The sequence below is a fragment of the Leptopilina heterotoma genome, unplaced genomic scaffold (genome assembly GCF_015476425.1).
Source record: "Leptopilina heterotoma isolate Lh14 unplaced genomic scaffold, ASM1547642v1 Lhet_237, whole genome shotgun sequence".
Lineage (NCBI taxonomy): Eukaryota > Metazoa > Arthropoda > Insecta > Hymenoptera > Figitidae > Leptopilina > Leptopilina heterotoma.
In genome coordinates, this window is record NW_025110953.1 from 931208 (window position 1) to 951793 (window position 20586).

The window sequence follows — 20586 nt, forward strand, 5'->3', positions numbered from 1 at the left end:
GAAATAGAAAAAATTTAGTGTTTTTTCAGAAATTCAGAATTTTTTTATAAATTCTAAATATTTAATTTTTTTCAGTACTTTTAATAAAAATCCCTGTCTTTTCCTTGATTTCCCTGACCTGTGGCAACCCAGAACAATGAAGAAAGTAGAGAAGAGTGGACACTGTTTACTTTTTTAGCTATAAAATCGGAATAATTTTTTTTATTTATTTATACTTCAAAAAATCTTTTTGTCACAAATCTAAAAAATAAAAAAAGTATCCAAATATAGTAGCAAATCGTAAAAAAGTAGTAAACAGTAGGTTTTAGTAAAGATGAGAGCGAAGCCTGTTTAAACCAAGACTTGGTTACGCATTAAGCGCTTTCAAAATTAATTTCTAATTTATCGCATCTTTTACACATATTTAAGCATTTGAGAAATAAAGTTTCACAAAAAAAAAACGTTGAAATGAAAATCTATATAAAGAAATGTTACGATAATTACTTATGGAGGAAGTAACGAGAGGAATATATAACGTGCATATATAAGTTTTTTGCAAATGTACATGAAAAATTGGAAAACGAAGGTTGAAAATATTTCTCATTTATATATACATAGAGTACATAGAGAGATAGGTGAATGGGAAATAAAACCGCGTGCGTTAAAGTTGTTTCTTTGAGCTCGCGGGATGAGTGGACTGTATCGTAAAATATTCGCTTTTATGGGCAATTGCTATTTTATTGGGTGTTTTCTTGACCGCTTATAAAAGCACTGGTTTTAACAACGCAAGATAAGGACTTTATGGAACCTGGCGCCTAACTTAATTATTATTCACCTGATACATTGTACCGTACGGTATGCCAACTTTTGTCTCATAAAAACAAAAGAAAGAATAAAATTTTATTGTCACATTATTTTATATTTTTTCAATTTTATTTTTTTTCTAATTTACACTTTTTGAAAATTTCTTATTTCTTTGAACAAAACTCTCCTTGAGTTAAGAAATATTTCATTTTTAATTAAAAATTCGTTTTATTTTTTTTTTCAAACAAAACGAACTAGCAACAATTCGAGCGCTAAAGCGCGCGGCTAACTTCTTACTGGCTTTTTTTAAATAAAATTAGCAATTTTAAAAATAATTGAATTTAAATATTTTCTAATTTAAATTTTTGTTAAAAACACTAAAAAAAATACAATTTTGGAGAAATTACTAATAATTACAGAAATTCAATAATTATCAAAAAAAAATAAAATTCTTCTTATAAAATTCAACTATGTTCAGAATTTGAAAAAAATTCTCGTAAATATCCCAATTATCTTTATAAATAACAAAATTATTCTCCAAAGTTCAATTATTTTCATAAATCTCAAAAAAATTCAATTATTTTCAAAAATTTTTCTATTTACAATAATTTTCAATATCTACTATTTTAATAAAATTTCCCAAAAAGAATTCAATTATTTAAAAAAAATTTTTAATAAAATTGTATGCAAACATTTAATTATTTTCATAAATAATACAAATTTCACAGGAATTCAATTATTTTCATAAATAATAAAATGTTTTTTAAGAATTCAATTATTATTTTCATAAAAAATAATTTAAAATTCTATAAAATAATAATTGAATTAAAATGATGAAAATAATTTTGATGAAGTTACAGTAACAATATTCTTATAATATAAAATAATGATTTTATCTCTCGGTCATCTTTAATTATTATTTATTAGAAAACATAAAGAAATCGATCACTCCGAGTCTTCGACTCGGAGCAATCGATATCTTCATGTTTTCTAACAATACTTTTATAAGTTGTTTAATTTAAAAAAGATTTGAATTTAAAATTTTTGAATGTCTTAATTCCTGTGGAAAATCCTGTTACAAAAATAAGATTAAAAATAGAAATTGTGCAAATATTTTCCTTCTTTTTCTAAAGCAAAATAATAATTTTGTTAAAAAAATTGTGATTCATAAAGAAAAATAATGCAAAATAAATAAATTTTCTATTTCTTAATCACAGTTGTTTAACAATTTTCTAATTTTGTTTAGAAGTAAAAATCAAAAATCAGCATAATTTTAATTTGCCAAAACATAATATTTAACAAAATTTTATTCTTTTAATAAAAAGAAGTGGAAAAAATTCTGATTATTTCTATTTGTCATTACAATTTAATTAATTTTTTTGAGTCAATTTTTTTTCGAAAAAATGTTCAATTACATTCATTTACAAATTTCTTTAATTGTAAAATTATTGCAATTTCAATTCAATTACTATTTTCTAGAATTCTTATTTAAAATGTTTCTATAAATCAACTATTTTTAATAATTTTTGAAAAAGTTCTTTGAGAATTTTCAAATCCATTTCATAATGTTCAATGTTCAATTATCTAAAATTTTTAATGAAATTAATTTTAAAATTAATTTTTATCAGAAAATTCTACGAGAATTCAACTATTTAAATACTAAAATAAATAATTTATTGAATAATTGATTACTAATTAAAATTTTGTTCTCATTTTATCAACAAATTTTAAAATAATTGAATTCTTTCGACGAATTTTAATAAAAATTTTAAGAATATTTACATTTTTCGAGGAATTTGATTAAAATTATATTAAAAATAATTCAAATCAAAATAACAAAACTCATCGTAGGATGAGTTTTGTTATTTATGAAAATAATTGAATTCCTAAAAAGAATTTTATTATTTATGAAAATAATGAAATTATTCCGAAGAAATTTATAAAAAATTTGTAAAAGATTGAGTTCTTGTGAAATTTTTATTATTTATGAAAACAATTAAATGTTTGAGTAGAATTTTACTAAAATTTTTTTTAAATAATTGAATTCTTTTCAAATATTTAGTGGAAGTATTAGATATTGAAAATCATTGAGTTGAGGAAAATTTTTTAAAATAATTGAATTCTTGCAACGAATTTTATTAAAATTTTTGAAAATAATTGGATTTTGAAGAAGAATTTTATTATTTATAAAAACAATTGATATTTTGACGAGAATTTTTTAAAATTTTGTAACATAATTGAATGTTTGCGAAGAATTTTATTACTTTTGAAAATAATTGAATTTTTGCAATCATTTGTAATTTCTCCAAAATTTAATTTTTGTAGTGTTTTTAACTAAAACTATTGTATAACTCCATTATTTTTAATAATTAATTAAATATATATTAAAAAATTGAACTAATTTCAAAAGAATTTGAATTATTAAAATTTTTCAAACTTCTCAGTTCTTGAAAATTGTAAACACAATTCTTTTAAAATTCAATTAATTTTGAAATGTTTAAGTAAAATTTATTATTCATTAAATAATTTGTAAGTAATAATTTTATAATAGTTCTTCAAGAATTTAATTATTTAAAAAGAAAATTTTGTCAGAAATAGAAAAAATTGAAAGTTTTGTATTAGAATTGTGGTAATTTCATAGTTTATGAGCTAAAAAATCTTTATTTTCCAAATAACTTTTACTAGTCTATTTCTGAAGAAAATTTCTTTAGAAAAATTAGAAAAATTTTCTTCACAATTAGTAAAATTTACTTTAGAAATAATAAATTTTAATATAGTAAATTATACTACATTAAAAGAAAACTAAAAAGTTTTGTATAGAAAAATCAAAAGTGATGGAAATAGTAAAATTTGCTGTTAAAAATCATTAATTCAAAAAAAAATTTTATAACAGTTGCGAATATGTACCTATGATTTTAGTTGTTTTAGGGAATTTTATTAATTTAGGAGAATAAAAAAGGGAAAAGAGTAAAAAAAGGTCGTTTTAAACCCACTTTTTTTCTTCATAATATTTGTTCAAATCAAATAAACCGAACCCACAATTTTTTTCCGTCGGTCGGTATTCTCGATTGTGAAGAAAGAAAATTAGAAATTCAACGAATATCACAAGTGCAAATTTGCGGTTTCAAAAATCACAATATCATCGATAGGAATTATGAAAATGTATTCGCTATAGGTATATAGAGAGAAAAAGAGAGAGAGATTTGAAATATATGAGAGAAGATGTATTTCTAGTCCCCCCACCATCAATGTGGTGAAATATACAATAGGTTTCTGATTATATGCTTTAAACGAACCAAAATTGGTACCGAGGGTAATAAAATAATTGAGATAACCACACGTTGCAAGGATGACTCTCCCGCTTTTAGTTATATTGCGGACTGACCAACAAATTGATTACTGCAAGAATGTTTCCATTTAAAGTGAAAATATGTATTTTATATTTCCATAAGCTTAAATGTTATATTTTACTGATACTTTAGGAACTACCGTGTTGTTTAAATTGTATTTATATCATATTAAGAATCCACAAGTGACTATTTGTGAATATTAATGAAATTCATTTTTTACTTTAATTTATTTTATACACAATGAATTTTCTTTTTCTATTTTTTTATTTTTATTTATTTTTTTTATCTATTGATATTTAATTATCTTACACTTTACACTGAAATAGAAATTTATTTTATTCAAATAACCGATTACTTGACTATTGTCAAATAAATATTTACTTGAATCAGAAAATTTTTATTTAAATCAATAAATTGAAAATAAATAAATTTAAATTGTAGGTATTTCAGCTAATAATTTTAGTATTTGAATCAAATACCATTTAATTGATTTAAATGGAAATTATTTAATTGAAGTGAAATATTTTTTTTAAAATAGACAAGTAATTGCAGTTATTTGAATGGAATAAATTTTCTTTTTAGTGTATATTTGAATTCATTTAAAATAATAATTTTTGATTTTATTTTTTCCTGACTTTTCTCTGAATTTTGACTTTTTCTCTGACACTAAAGAATATTTTAATTCCCTCTAATAATAATTAGATATACAAAATAATATTCGTAATACATTTATTTTCGAATATCTTTAATTGCATAAAATTATTCGAAACATCAATAGTATTTTTTAAAATAAATATTTAATCATTATTATTTTTTTCCATGGGAATTAAGATTTGCAAAAATTTCGAATTTCCAACTTTTTGAAATTCAATAATTTATAAGAATTTTGCTTTTTCAAATTTATTTTTCAAATTTTAATTCAATTATTTGCTAGTATTTATAAAATAAAATTCTTCTCTAAATGAATTATTTTTAATAATTTTTGAGGAAGTTCTTTGAGAATTCAATTATTTAAATAAAAAAAGTCAAGCTTCACACTCGTTAAAGGCTAAATAATTTTAAGAAAGTAGAAAAAATATGTAGCTTTAAAACTGATAAAAGTAGTAAAAAAAAGTATCTATTGAAACATTAAATTTGACGACTAAAAAAACTCGTTATTGTCGATTCACAAAAATTTGATTCTGTATTTTCTTGACCTTCTCCAGATTTTCATAAAAAATATTCATTTTTTTCTCCTCCTGATAAATAACTTCAATTCTAAATTTCTTTAAAATTCAATTATTTTCCAAATTTTTAGTCAGAATTCATGAAAAATACAATTATATTTAAGAATAACTTTAAAAATTAAAAAAAGTAATTCTTTATAATATAAAAACTATTTCCATTAAATTTGACAAAATTTTAATTTCAATTTTTCAAAACACTTATATTTCTTTTTATAATTTCTAAATTAAATTATTTAAAACTTGAATATTTTTTGTTAAATATTTAAATACTTATTTTTATTTATTTTTCCACAGAAATTAAAATATTAAAATTAAAAATTGAGGGGCTGGATGCTATAATGTGTTACGCGTGAACACACGGCCAGTCAGTTGGGTCATGGAGAGAAAATTTTGAAGTTGTTCAAAATAAATTTAAAATTATTGTTTCTTGTTCAGAATGTCAAGGCGAAACTTTTTTTCTAATAAAATTTTTTTATATAATTTTTTGTTTTTAAGTAAATTGAGAAAAGCGTGATTTTTTAACCTAAAAAATTTTAATGAATTTTTGACTTCAACTCGTGATTACTTCGTTAAATATTAATATTTTTCCACGAAATTTACACACAATATTCTTCAAACTAGTTCAAAAGTGAAACAATATTTAATAATTTTTCAAAAAATTCTATGTCTAAGTAAATAATTATTTAAATAATTTTGCCGGAAAAATGATTCTCCTATTTTCAATTGGAAAAGTTGAGTGACGAATTTTCGTTTTCGGAAAACTTCCAGTGACTAAAATGTTCATCAATATGTTAGGAAGTTTTTTGGAAAATTTTTCGTCATTTGATAATAAATTAAAGAAAATAGAGCAATTTTAACAGTGTCGCGCTCTGCTGTAAAAGTACGGCGTGGCCGAGCACGTGTGGAATGGCCGCCATTACAAGACCAATGTATACAGTGAGTCAATGTTTACGTTTACAGCAGAGCACGACGCTGTTAAAATTGCTCTATTTTCTTTAATTTACTATCAAATGACGAAAAATTTTCAAAAAAACTTCCTAACATATTGATGAATATTTTTGTCACTGGAAGTTTTCCGAAAACGAAAATTCGTCACTCAACTTTTTCAATTGAAAATAGCTGCATCATTTTTCCGGCACATTTATTTAAATAATTATTTACTTAGACATAGAATTTTTTGAAAAATTACTAAATATTGTTTCACTTTTGAACTAGTTTGAAGAATATTGTGTGTAAATTTCGTGGAAAAATATTAATATTTAACGAAGTAATCACGAGTTGAAGTCAAAAATTCATTAAAATTTCTTAGGTTAGAAAATCACGCTTTTCTCAATTTACTTAAAAACAAACAATTATATAAAAAAATTTTATTAGAAAAAAAGTTTCGCCTTGAAATTCTAAACAAGAAACAATAATTTTAAATTCATTTTGAACAACTTCAAAATTTTCTCTCCATAACCCAACTGACTGGCCGTGTGTTCACGCGTAACACATTATAGCATCCAGCCCCTCAATTAAAAATTTCAATGTAAAACTATTTTGAAATTTTATTCTATTTCTGAAAATTTCAGAAATTTGCAATATTAAAATTAAAAATTAAAAATTTCAATGTAAAACTATTTTGAAATTTAATTCTATTTCTGAAAATTTCAGAAATTTGCAATTTCTAAATAAAATTATTCTAAAATTTTGAGAACTTTTTAGGAAATTATTAAACTAATAATTTTCAAAATAAATATTTAAATATTATTACAGTTTCAAAACAATTAAAATTTTCAAAGATTTAAATTAAAAAATCATTTGAAACTTAATTATTTCTAAAAAAAATGCTGTTAAATTGCTTCTAATATTCAATTATTATTTAAAACTTTAACTGAAATTAGTTTTTAAATCAATCCTCAGTAGAAAGTTCTACGTAACTTAAATCTTTTAAATACAAAAATAAATAATTAATTGAATAATTGATTATCTCTTAAAATAGAATTTTTATAAGAAATTTTATTAAAATTTTTGAATATTTTAAATAATTGATTTCTTTCGAAAAATATTATCAAAATTGTATTTTAAATGATGAAATTCGTATGGAAATTTTATTATTTATTAAAATAATTTAATTTCTGCGAAGAACTTTATTTAAACCTTCTTTTTAATAACTCTTCATATTTTTAAAAATTATTTCATATCATTTTAGAGAATTTGATAAAAATATTTAGAATTGTTTCTAAGAATTTAAAATTTTTCATTTTTGAGAATAATTTTTTTGGGACATTAGCGAATTTAATTAATGACAAATTTACTTTAAAAGTAGTAAAAATGACTCTGGAAATAATAATTTTAAATAACAAATTTAAATAAGAGAGAAAATTAAAAAATTTTTTTACAAAAATAGTAAAATTTGCCATTAAATTTTTTTCTAGAGTAAATTTTATAATTTCCGAAGTAAATTTCAGTACAAATTAGTAAAATATACTTTTAACTTGATAAAATTTATTCTGGACATAGTTTCAAAAACTAAAATTTATTGTTCTAAAGTTGACAAAAAGTTAAAAAAAATTTTCTTCAAAATAAGCAAAAATTCCAAAATTACTGAAAATCTGTTATTAGTTATTACATATTTTGAATTCCAATTCATATTTAGAGAGTAATATTTTCTATATAAAAAATAATTCCGAGACGAATGATCAAATTGAAAAACCACCATCGTAATAAAAAGATTAAAAATAAACGTGAATTATATAAAAGATGCGGAAATCATACAAAATGTGAAATTTGCATTAAAGATGAAAGCAACGATGCGATGAATATTTTGTGAACGCGATCGAAAGCAGGAGATCATTTTGCCGGCGGAACGAGGGTAGAAGTGCTTGAATTGTTGGTTGGAAGATAATTTTGAATTCAGCTCAGGATTTTAGAACTAATATACGAACGGAGAAAGTGTTTCGCCATGAATTTGGCTCGCGATTATCTAATTTCAAAAATTATGCGCGTATGTGAGAATCGATTTTACTTTCATTTCTCTCAATCAACAATAATTTCATACCGAATAACATTAAAATTCTTTGCAAAATCAAGTTGTAATAAAAAAAACTGATTTTCTGTTTAAGGCAAAAACAGATTAAAAACAAACTTGTTTTCGATTGAAATAAAGAATCTATTTTCGTTTTATAGTGAATCTCCATTAGACTCGTATTTAATTAAATTAATTTGAAGAATGAAAGTTTTGCCGAAAATCAGGCCTCGGATCGACTTTAACGATCCAAAAAAGTCACATTAGTCGATTAAAAATAGAAAAAAGTCGGAAAAGTCGTTTATTTAATTCATTGTTGTCTCAAAAAATTTTATTTTGAATTTTCCTGATTCATCATTCATTACTGATTTCTAAATTCAATTAATCAAAACTCGAATAATTTTGCTAGACAAATATTTAAATACTTCTTATTTCTCTTTTCACGGGAAATAAAAGACAATATTTTTACAATTACATACAATTAAAAAATGTCCAAAAAATGGAAATTTCGTAAAATCTTTTAAAAAATAATTGAAAATTGGTAAAATCTTTGAAAAATAATTGAAATTTGATAAAATCTTTTCAAAATAATTAAGTTTTTAATTTTTAAACAATATTTATAAAAAATAAAATTTTTTTAAAATTTTCATTAAAAATGATTTCTCCGAAATTTTAATAAATCTAAAAAAAAAGTAAATCTCAAACATAAAATGTGTTTATAAAACTGTTTATTCTTATATTTTAATAGTTTACTTCTTATTGTACTCATTTAGATAATTAAGGCTGTAAGAGATGTAAAACAAAACTTTGAATTGAATTGAATTGAATTGAATTGAATTGAATTTCAAAAATGAATTTTTGTGTAATTTAAAAGAAAGTAATTCATTTTTTGGAGGAATTTTAATTAAAAATTTTGAACATGATTTTTTTCTCGAAAATGTTAAAAATAATTTTAAAACGTTATTATTTTTTTAGGTTAATTTAGAAACTTTAGTTTAATTTAAAAATTATTTTTTAATGTATTTGAATTTTCAGAAATATGTAATCAAAAATATTTAAAATAATTGAATTTTAAAAAATTATAATGAAAAAATTCTGAGAATTAGTTTATTCAAAAATATTTTTAAATTATTTTTGCAATCTAATTTTCATTAATTTTCATTTTTATTAAATTTACAGTTGAAGATTTTTCATTAAAATTTTTTAGAATTAAATTATTTCCAAAATTTTTAATTAAAATTCTTTAAAAGTTAATTTTAAAAAATTTGTAATAAAATACTTGAAAAAAATTATTTATTTTCAATTAAATTATACTATTAGTTACTCAAAAAAAAATTCTTTATTACATTTATTTACAAATTTCTCAAAAAAATGTAATAAAACTCGTTGCAATAATTCAATTATTTTCATAAATAATAAATCGATTTTTCGGTAATTCGTTTTTAAATCAATTTCTATTAGAAAATTCTAGAAGAATTCAATTATTTAAATTAAGAAATAAATAATTTATTGAATAATTGAATGCTTGTTAAAATGAAATTCTCATAAAGAATTTTATCAACAAATTTTTAAACAATTGAATTCTTTTGACAAATTTTAATAAAATTTTTAAGAATAATAACATTTTTCGAGGAATTCGATTAAAATATTGTATCAAAAATAATTAAAATCCTGCGATGAGTTTTATTATTTATGAAAATAATTAAAATTTTCCCAAGAATTTTATAAAAATTTTTCTAAAATAATTGAATTTCGGAGAAAAATTTTATTATTTATAAAGATACTTGAAATTTTGACAAGAATTTTTTTTTTTTAGTTTTTGAACATAATTGAATTTCTGCAAAGAATTTTATCACTTTTGAAAATAATTTAATTCTTCTAACGAATTTCATTCAAGTTTATAAAAATAACCGAATTTCTGTAAAGAATTTTATTACTTATATAAATAATTGAATTCTAGCAAAGAATTTTATTCAAGTTTATAAAAATAATTGAATTTCGGTGAAGAATTTTATTATTTATAAAAATAATTGAATTCTTGAAAAGAAATTTGTTAAATTTTTTTAAATAATTGAATTATTGCGAAGGAATTTATAAAAAATTTGTAAATAATTGAATTCCTGGGAAAATTTTATTACTTATGAAAATAATTGAATTAGTTCGAAGAAATTTATTTAAAATTTTGAAAATAATTGAATTTCTGAAATGATTTGTTACTTTTCCAAAATTTAATTTTTTTTTAGTATTTCTAACTAAAACTCTTCTATCAATCTAGTATTTATAAAAATTGTAAAAATTATTCATTAAATAATTTAGTCATAATTTTATGATAGTTTTTGAAAAATTAAGTTATTTAAAAAGAAATTATTGTCAGAAATAGAAAATTTTGAAGGTTTTTGTATTAAAATTCGTGGTAATTTCATAGTTTACGAGGCAAACAAAAAAAACATTAAAATTCAGAGTTTTCTCATGAATTTTAAAAATTCAATTTTTTCAGTACTTTTACTAAAAATCCCTGACTTTTCCCTGAATTCCCTGACTTTCCTGACCTGTGACAACCGTGTTGAAGAATCAATTTGTGTAATTATCATGTAAATATAATTGATAAAATATTGTAAAATAGTGTAAAAAATAGTGAATGAAAAGAAAAAAGAGAAAAGAAAATAAATGGTTGGAAATAATTGAATGAGAGGTATGTGTAACTTCTCATTTGATCCCATTTAATTTGCGGTAATAGGGCTTTCGATTATGCATGATATATCCATTCTATCTGATGTAAATAATGAACAGAAAGTTATAAATTTACATAGGCGTGACGGAACGCCATATTTGAATGTAGGTAATATATTCATATATCGCGGGAGGTATCATGTTGTTTGTAGCTTGTAATGACAGCACGCTACGATATAACTTGTAGTCATGAGACTCAGTAACACTTCATAAACATATCCTCTTTGTCATACAGGATATAAAAAATTTACACAAGCTACAAGTTAAATCAGATTTGCCCAAGTTTCAAAATTTTTTCTTAAAATATTCTTATAATGTATATTGCGGTTGAGGAAAACAGTTTTCCTCAATCACGAAGAATATTTGCCCGCAACTTCTATAACAAAGACTAATAAATATTTAAACAATAAAATTTCTTAAAGAAAATACCTAATTTCTATTTTTTTCCGAAATAATATAAATTAACCATTTAGTTTATTTTTACTAATTATTTACTAAACAGATTAACCTAAACATCATTATCAAAAGGGAAGAATTTAGAAGCGAAAATTGTCTCTAAAAGACTGGTAATTTTTGCTAAGAAATAATATCAACAAGTAGAAAAAAAATTCATAGTTGTTGAAGTTCGCAACGATTCAAATTAACAATTTAGACAAAATAAATATTTTTCCATTCAAATTTTTTAATACAAAAAAAAAGTATTTTTTCCTCTCAATTGTTGATCATAAACGTTGGAAAATTCACATACAAAAAAATTACTTTATTGAAGTTCGCAACGATTCAAATTAACAATTTAGACAAAATAAATATTTTTCCATTCAAATTTTTTAATACAAAAAAAAAGTATTTTTTCCTCTCAAATTGTTGATTATAAACGTTGGGAAATTCACACACAAAAAATTACTTTGTTGAAGTTCACAACGTTTATTATCAATGATTTAGAAAAAAAAATATTTTTATATATATTTTTGTATAAAAAAATATTTTTCATAGATTTTCGGTCAATAATTTAAAAAAGAAAAAATTTTAAACAAAACATTGTAATGTTTTTGTAAAGAAAAATTTTTCTTTCTTTGAATCGTTGATCATAAACGTTGTGAAATTCACCGACGTAGTTTTTTTACGTCGGTGAATTTCACAACGTTCATGATAAAATTTTCAAACAATTTAAAAAGTTTTAAATGATTGAAAACAATTATTTGTCTTCAAAAGCATAAATGATTTTTTTCCGTAGTCATATATGAAACAAGAGATTTGATCGTAAACAGAAAATTATTCAACATATTTATGTGGAAAATAGGAAAAAGTTTCCATAGTAGCTCACAGTGAATGGAAATATTATTAAAAAAGACAACATTAAAACAAAATAATACAATTTTAATGGGAAAAAAATTAAAATTTTTTTTTTCTAAGAAAATAGAAGAGTACTTTTATAAAAACTGTAAGAAAAATACATTCTATTCTAAATTTTAACAGAAAAATTATAATTCTGAAAAAAATGTTTCTATTTTTTAATTTTTTAAAATTTAATTCTGATAAAAAAAATTCTCTAACGAAAATTTTATTTATAAAAAAAAAATTTTGATAAAAAATTTTCTAACAAAAATTTTATTTTTTAATAATTAATTCTGATAAAAATTTCTCTAAAGAAAATTTTATTTATAAATAATAACTTTGAGAAAAAATTTCCTATCAAATATAAATTTATTTGACTTAAATAAAAATTATTTAATTCGAGTAAATATTTATTTGATAATAGACAATCAGTTATTTGAATCAATTAATTTTTTTCGTCGTATAGAAATGTCGAAAAAATATAGAAAATAATATATTTTTAAGACAATAACTCTTCTTAATATTACGTTATACCAAGAAAAATACGTATCTAATCTCAAAAGTATTATTATGAATAATTCACTTGCTAATTAAATGGACTGAATGTGTACCAATTTAATTAGTTGACACTATGGAAATTTTTCAAATTATATTACAATCTGTTTCCGTTACCTTACTATTACTGAAGAACAGGAGGGACTTACAAAGTTTTTGATGTCCATGTCGAAAATATCCCTTGGCCAGAAAAGTATCCTGATGTTTATATCGGAAAAAAGATTTCGATCGTCCACGTCGAAGAGAAGTTGACTCCTACTAATTCTTTTAACGTCCTGAAAATGAAAAATTTTTAACTATAATTCTTCTTTAAACAATTATTTTAAATAATTTTCGAAAAAGTTCTTTGACAATTTTCAAATCCATTTGTTTACAGTTTAATTTTAAGAAATTTCAATTATTCGAAAATTCTTCTATTAAATATATATTAGAAAATAACAACTTGAAAAAGTTTAAAAAAAAAAATTCAATTAAGCAAAAATTAATTTCACAGAATTGTTACTTAGTTAAAATTTTAATTTTCAAAGATTTTAATTTGAAACCTTTTTTGAATTCAATTATTTCTAAAAATCCATGCTTTACCTAATGCTTTTAATATTCAATTAATAATCTGTAAAATTTTATCTGAAATTCCTTTTTAAATCAATTTTTATTAGAAAATTCAACTAGAATTAAATTATTTAAATACAAAAATTAATAACTTATTGAATAATTGATCAATTCATTAAATTGAATTCTCATAAAGAATTCATTCATTTTATCAACAAATTTGTAAATAACACAATTCTTTTGACAAATTGTAGTAAATTTTTTTAAGAATAATTACATTTTTCGAGAAAATCTATTAAAATTGAGTTTAAAATAATTGAAACTCTGTGATGAGTTTTATTATTTATGAAAATAATGAAATTATTGGGAAGAAATTTATCAATTTGTAAATAATTGAATTCCTTGTGAAATTCTTATTATTCAATGAATATAATTAAATGTTTGCGCAGAGTTTCATTAAATTTTTTTAAATAATTGAATTCTTTTGGAACATTTTATTAAAATAATAGATATTGAAAATCATTGAATTGAGGGAAATTTTTGAAAATAATTGTAATTTTTGCCGAGAATTGTATCAAAAATTTAAAAAATAATCAAATTCTTGCAACGAATTTTATTAAAATTTTCAAAAATAATTGAATTCTTACGAAGAACTTTATTATTTTTTTTAAATAATTAAATTCTAGCGAAGAATTTTATAAAAATCAATTTAAATAATCGATTTTTTTCGAAAAATTTTATGAAAATTGTGTTTGCAAATAATTAAATTCCTGCGAAAATTTTATTATTTACGAAAATCATTGAATTCATAAAATGAATTTTATTATTTAAGAAAAAAATTGCTAAAAATGTTTATGAAAATAATTGAATTTGGAAAGAATTTCATTAAAATTTTTCTTAATCTTAATTAAATTCTTTTGAAGAATTTCTTTAAGTTTCTTTAAAATAATGGAGTTTCTTTAATAATTTTAATTGAAAGTTTTCAAAGTAATATTTAATTTTATATATGAAATTAAATATTTAATTCTTGAATTTTATTAAGATTTTTAGAAAATAATTGAATTCTTTCAAAAAATTTGTTTAATTTATTGAAAATAATTGAATTCCTGAGAAGAATTTTATTATTTATGAAAAATAGTTTATTTCTTTCGATAAATTTTTTCTATTTATAAAAATAGTTAAATTGTTTTTTAAAAAAAACTGACTTTTACGGACTTTAAACAAATTTTCGGACCTAATTCGAGCCCTGTGTTTATAAATTAAGTGAATTATTAAATTTGTTTAATTATTGAATTAAAATTAAATTATTAAAATAAATTAATTAAATAAAACTGCAATAAATAAACAAAGTAAATAATTAAATTTACCACAATTGAAAAGCGAAGAAACAAAAGAAAATTAAGCTTCAAAATATATTCTGAAAAAAAATTTGTTTTCATATTTGTATTAAATACACAACAATTTTCTTTTTGTTCAAAAAAATAATTTTAATAATAATAGAAGTGTTAATATAGTTAAATTATTTTCACTTCTTCCAGTAGAAATTATAACGAAAAAATTATGATTTCAAATCTTGTTACAAATTCCATTGTTTTTATTCTATTGTTTTCAAAAGGCAAATTATACTATAGAAAGCTAAATACCGCGAATAAACAACGAGAAAATTGTAAAAATTGTTAAAAATATTTGTATTGGTACAATTACAACTTACCAGAACTGCGATTTTTTGTTTTTGAAGTAAGAACCATTTTGAGGTTATGTGCTGAATTTCGCCGCATTGAATCTCCGAATTAAAAATATGATTGAATGGAGAAGTTGACGTATAAAATAGTCAAAGAACTATTTTAAGTCACTTATTCGGCTGGCGGAAATCACCATTAGTGCTAGAAAAAGAAAAATTGAAATAATCTTTAGTTTATTTATTGCGGAATTCTGTACGGAAGAAAGAAAGTTGTTTTTCTTCAATTATCAAAATATTCTTTAAAAAAAACTTTCCCTTTGTGCCAGCACTATTTAAAAACCCAAAATACCTCTAAATGTTACAATTTTTTAAACAATTTAACATTATTTTACCATTTTTCGACAATATTAAATACAAAACCGCAATCGCGATGAACACGTGTTCTCATTAAACGCAAATTTATACAAATATAGTAAATGTGCGGCAACTCGCACATTACTTACAGATTAATTAAGAAAAAAGTATTACAATATATCACGTTGTTCGACTAAAATATGTATTAGAATTTAGAAAATTTCGTTACAAATAGAACAAAAATTACCTCTTTTTTGACGACAAAGAACCAAAACAATGCGTAGTGAATGATCCGAATTTCAATTTGCCGAATCGAAAGAAAATCAAGGTGGAAATAATCGAAGTATTTATTGAGATTACAGTATTAATCTGCCAAAAATTGGCTGTTGATCAAGAAAAAATGCAACTGAAAACACAAAAATTATTGACAATTAATCTCACCGGCCGGCACGTTCGATGCCATTTTGCAAAATGGCGACTTCAATTACAAGGGCCAATGACCTATGCTCTGATTGGCTGTAAAGTATTTGTAATTTTGTAATTGGATAAACTAATTTTGTTTAAATATTTCCGTTAATTAAATAATTTAAATTAGTTTTTGATTAGAATTTAGAATTACATTATTAATTACCAATTTTTATAGATTTATCAAATCAAATTATACCCCAGAATCGATTAATCACTTTACATTAAATTCTTAACTTTTTATTTAAATTGTTATTCTTTAATAAATTTCTCTATTGACTATTGACGTAATATCAATTTCTACTTCCTGTTGTAGTGCAATAAAGACGGAAGTTAAGTTGTTTTGGGCAAAAATGCCAAAAATTTGTGTCTAAAAGAAACTTTGTGCAACAATTATCTTTTTTTTATAACAGACAAGATACTAATTACTGTAATTTTGTGAAAATATATATTCTTAATAATTCCTTATCACTTCTACGAAAATCATCAAGGATTATCGAGAATATCGAGATTATTTACAATTTCAGATAACCTCAAAATTTATCATTAAAAGGATTAAAAGCATATTAAAAATAGTATTGAAAAAAGAGAAAAACAAAGTTTAGAAAAGAAATAAAAATTTAAATATTTACTACAGATCCCGCGCACTTTTCTGTGAGGTAAAATAGTTTTCTGTCACGAAATGATAACCGGTTATTCTGACGTCACACGCAGTCTTGTTACTCATCGAATTCCTTCAACACGTTGTGTGCAATTCTCCTGTGTTTATATCAATTTTAACAGTTATCTTTCATTAGGAATTTATTTCACAGGTAATACTAATATTTTCGATTATAATCTAATTCTTAATTTCAGTGTTCAAATTGCTTGGAACTCGAGTGTGAAATGTATTTTTCATAAGAAGTGTTAAAAGGTGTGTTGATTGTTTATATAAAAAATATGACACCAATCTGGTGTTAAAAGACACATTTCAAGGTTTGATAATTGATAGATTTTGACAGTAATCGTTAAGATTTGAGAAAATTATGTGAGTATTCGTTACAATATATTTAGAAACATTCTTTTTACCATAAAAAGAAATTTAGGTTAGGTTAATTTTCTCACTAGGTTAAATCTTAATACATTTCCGGTTCACTGTGTGGCAGCACCACATGGTGGAAGTTTAAATTTAGAAAGTTGTATTTTAATTTTATAACAAATAAAGGCTTTTATTTTTAATTTAATTATTAATTAAATTAATGTCAGGATAGATAAATGTTTCAGTTTTATTGATTAGATGACAAATTTCGTGCATTTCGTGTGAACGTAATTAACATTTATTTAATATTCATTTTAATAACAATGTAATATTAAAATAATGTTATTTTGAGAATTAACTATTCTAATTTAGTAAATTAAGAAAAAGAAGTGCTTTTCAAAAAATAATTAGTATAGTTTGCAACAATTTTATAATTCTAAAATAAAATGCGAGAGTAAATTATTTTCTTCTATTTTTATTTGTTATTTATTATTTTGTTGGGATTAAAAATTACTAAAGCACAGTTCTTTTTTAAATAATTAATTTTTATAAAATTCTGAACATTAAAATAAATTAAATTTAGGTACTTATTTCTTTTTCAAAATCGTCTTTTTTGACTTTTTTAAAATTTTGTCATCTTTTTACCTATTTTGATAATTTATTACCTTTTTCATCATTTTTTGTTGTAATAATTATATTAAAAGAATAAAAATAGATGAATTTACAATGTAGAAAATATAAAAATAAGTTCAGAAATATTTAAAGAAAATTTCATTAGTTTAAGAAGAAAAATTTTTACTTAACGTTCCTGGGTTTAAATTCATATAAGGATCACAGTTTTATAAATTTTCTTCACTTTTATTGATTGAACAATTTATAATGTTCCAAAATGTTAAATTTTAATTTTTAATGCACCTCGTTGAAATTAATTAAGGGGGTATTCTGGTCTAGAGGCCTCAATTTTAAGGCGTTTTTCCGAGAGGGATAAAAAAGAAAGTTTAACATTTTTAATATTTACTTTTTTTGCAAGTTGTTTATTAATGTTCAAAGAATACAGAAAAAAATTAGGAAAAAAAATAATCAAAAATTTTAAAAGTTATGAACTGGTGAAGTGGGAATTGAAAAAAATTCTTGTTGACACGATAACTCAAAATCTACTCAACCGATTTACTTCAAATTTTGCAGAAATGTTCTTTGTATATCTCTTTATGGTCGGAACCTTGGATTTTGAAAAATATTTTTTTTTACTATTTTTAAAAAATTCAAAAAAGTTAAAAAACAGAATCAAAAAACACCTTTTTTTTTAAATCGTCGCCATTTTGCTAAAAAAATTTTCTTTTTTCTTTTCCAAGGTACCGACCATAGCGAAGCCTTTAATAATCAAGAATTTCTTTGAGTTTTTTGTTTTAGAACATTACAAAAGTCTCCACACTGTCAACCAGTACGCACTTTCTTTTTTTCAGTCCCCACTTCATCAGTTTATAACTTTTAAATTTTTTTATTATTTTGTTTCCTAATTTTTTTCTGTACTCTTTAAACATTAATAAACAACTTGCAAGAAAAGTAAATACTAAAAATGTTAAACTTTCTTTTTATTCTACTCGGAAAAACGCCTGAAATTAAGTTATAATCAAAAGTTTATAATCAAAAATTTTGAAGAAGTAATATTTTTTCTCTAATAACATTAACATTTCACTGAAGTTTAAATACAGTTTCAGTTTCAAATATTTTTTAAAAATAAATAATAAAAAAAATATTTCATTCATTTGAAATTACAGAATTTTAGGAACATTTTATCAAAATTTTGAATCAAATTATTTTTTTACCAAAATTTTTGTAGAATAATTTTGAAATAGAAAAAAAATTTCGTTTATTTGAACGTTCAAAACTTTTGGAAAATCAAAAAATGTTCCTAAATTTTCGAATCTTCAAATAAACGTCGATTTTTGTTTATTTTTTTTAATTTATATATTTTTTATATTGAATAAATTAATTCTAAACTTAGTAGATATTTAAATTTTCATTATTTTTCTTTTTTATATAATAATTTCAAAAAATATTTAAATAGCAAAAAATTCTTTCATTTGAACGTTCAAAATACTTTAGGAAATTCAAAAATAACTTAAATTTTGTTATATAACATTTTTCTTGACATCTTATGATACTAAAATTTTCAACGTTCAAATGAACAAAATATTTGTTATTAAAACTATTTTCAGAAATTACTGATTCCAATAGAAATTAAAAACTAAAATTTTATATTTAAAAACTGTATAATTAATTTTTTTGATAGTCAATGTTGGAAAATAGATTACCTTTTCACCTATTAAAAAAAATTTTTTTTAATTAATGTATTGAAAATCGTCGAATTGTTGCAAAGAATGTTTTGAAAAAATTTGATAATAATAGAATTCCTTGGAAGAATTTAATTATTTAAGAAAATAATTAAATTCTCGCAAAGATTTTTGTTAAAATTTTTGAAAAATCTAATTAAATTCTTTTTGAAGAATTTCATTGATTTTTTTTTTAAATAATGGAGTTTCTTTAATAATTTTAATTAAAAATTTTGAAAATAATTGAATTTTATGAACAATTTCTTTCAAGTTTTTAAAATAATCGCGTTTTTGTTAAAAATTGAATTATTAAACATTTAATTATTGAATTTTATTAAAATTTTAGAAAGTAAGAATTCTTTTGAAAAATTTTGTAACGAATTAAAAAAAATTGAATTCTTTCGTGGAATTTTGTTGAAAATAATTTAATTTTTGCCAAGAATTTTACTATATTTATAAATAAAATTAAATTGTTTCGAAGGTTTTATTAAAATTTTAGAAAATAATTGAATTCTTTTGAAATATTTTATAACAGATTACAAAAAAAATTGAATTCTTTCCGGAAATTTTTTTTTGAAAATAATTGAATATTTTTGCAAAAATTTTATAACGAATTAAGAAAAAAATTGAATTCTTTAGTGAAATTTTCTTGAAAATAATTGAATTTTTGCAAAAAAAATTTATCATTTATAAAAATAATTGAATTCTTAAGAAGAATGTTATATATGAAAATAATTAAATTCTTAAAAAGAATTTTATTAAATTTTTTTAAATTAATAAACAAGAATTTTAAATTAGAATCTGTTATTCAAAAATTCATATTTGAAAATATAGAATTTTGTAATTTGCATAATAATAATAAATTGAATATCACATTTGCTAGTTTTATATTAAAATACAAATTAATAGGAGTAATAAAAATATTGACATTCTATAAACCTTCAAAACTTTAAGAACATGTTTCAGAATTAAAAAGTTGATAAATATTCTTCACAAAGTAGTTTATGGGAAATTTCCTTATTTAGTGCATTAAGTCCCTAAAGTATTGAACTTTCAAATAAAAGCTGATATTTTTTTTGCTGTCTTTAATTCGAGAATTTGAGTGAAACTAATTTAATTTTATCAAATTTTGATTTTTACAATTCGTTTTTACAAAAATTCTGATTTTTTATTTACAGTTTTTTGAATTCTATTGTTCGA

The 20586-nt window shown here is 21.2% G+C and overlaps 1 protein-coding gene and 1 long non-coding RNA gene across 2 annotated transcripts in view; one reads left to right on the top strand and one right to left on the bottom strand.

Annotated features, from left to right (window-relative positions):
• The window catches only part of LOC122502753, a 272977-nt gene extending 256934 nt beyond the window's left edge, over positions 1 to 16043 (bottom strand). The window contains exons 1-3 of the long non-coding RNA XR_006301665.1: positions 15818 to 16043; positions 15247 to 15418; positions 13136 to 13261 (exon numbers count right to left, since the gene is read on the bottom strand). This is a non-coding gene — a long non-coding RNA (uncharacterized LOC122502753). The remainder of the gene's footprint in view (positions 1 to 13135; positions 13262 to 15246; positions 15419 to 15817) is intronic.
• A 648-nt stretch (positions 16044 to 16691) lies between these two features.
• LOC122502727 (obg-like ATPase 1) overlaps positions 16692 to 20586 on the top strand; it is a 38242-nt gene continuing 34347 nt past the window's right edge. Inside the window, exon 1 of the mRNA XM_043612902.1 lies at positions 16692 to 16847. The gene's annotated coding sequence lies outside the window, so the exon portion shown is untranslated. The remainder of the gene's footprint in view (positions 16848 to 20586) is intronic.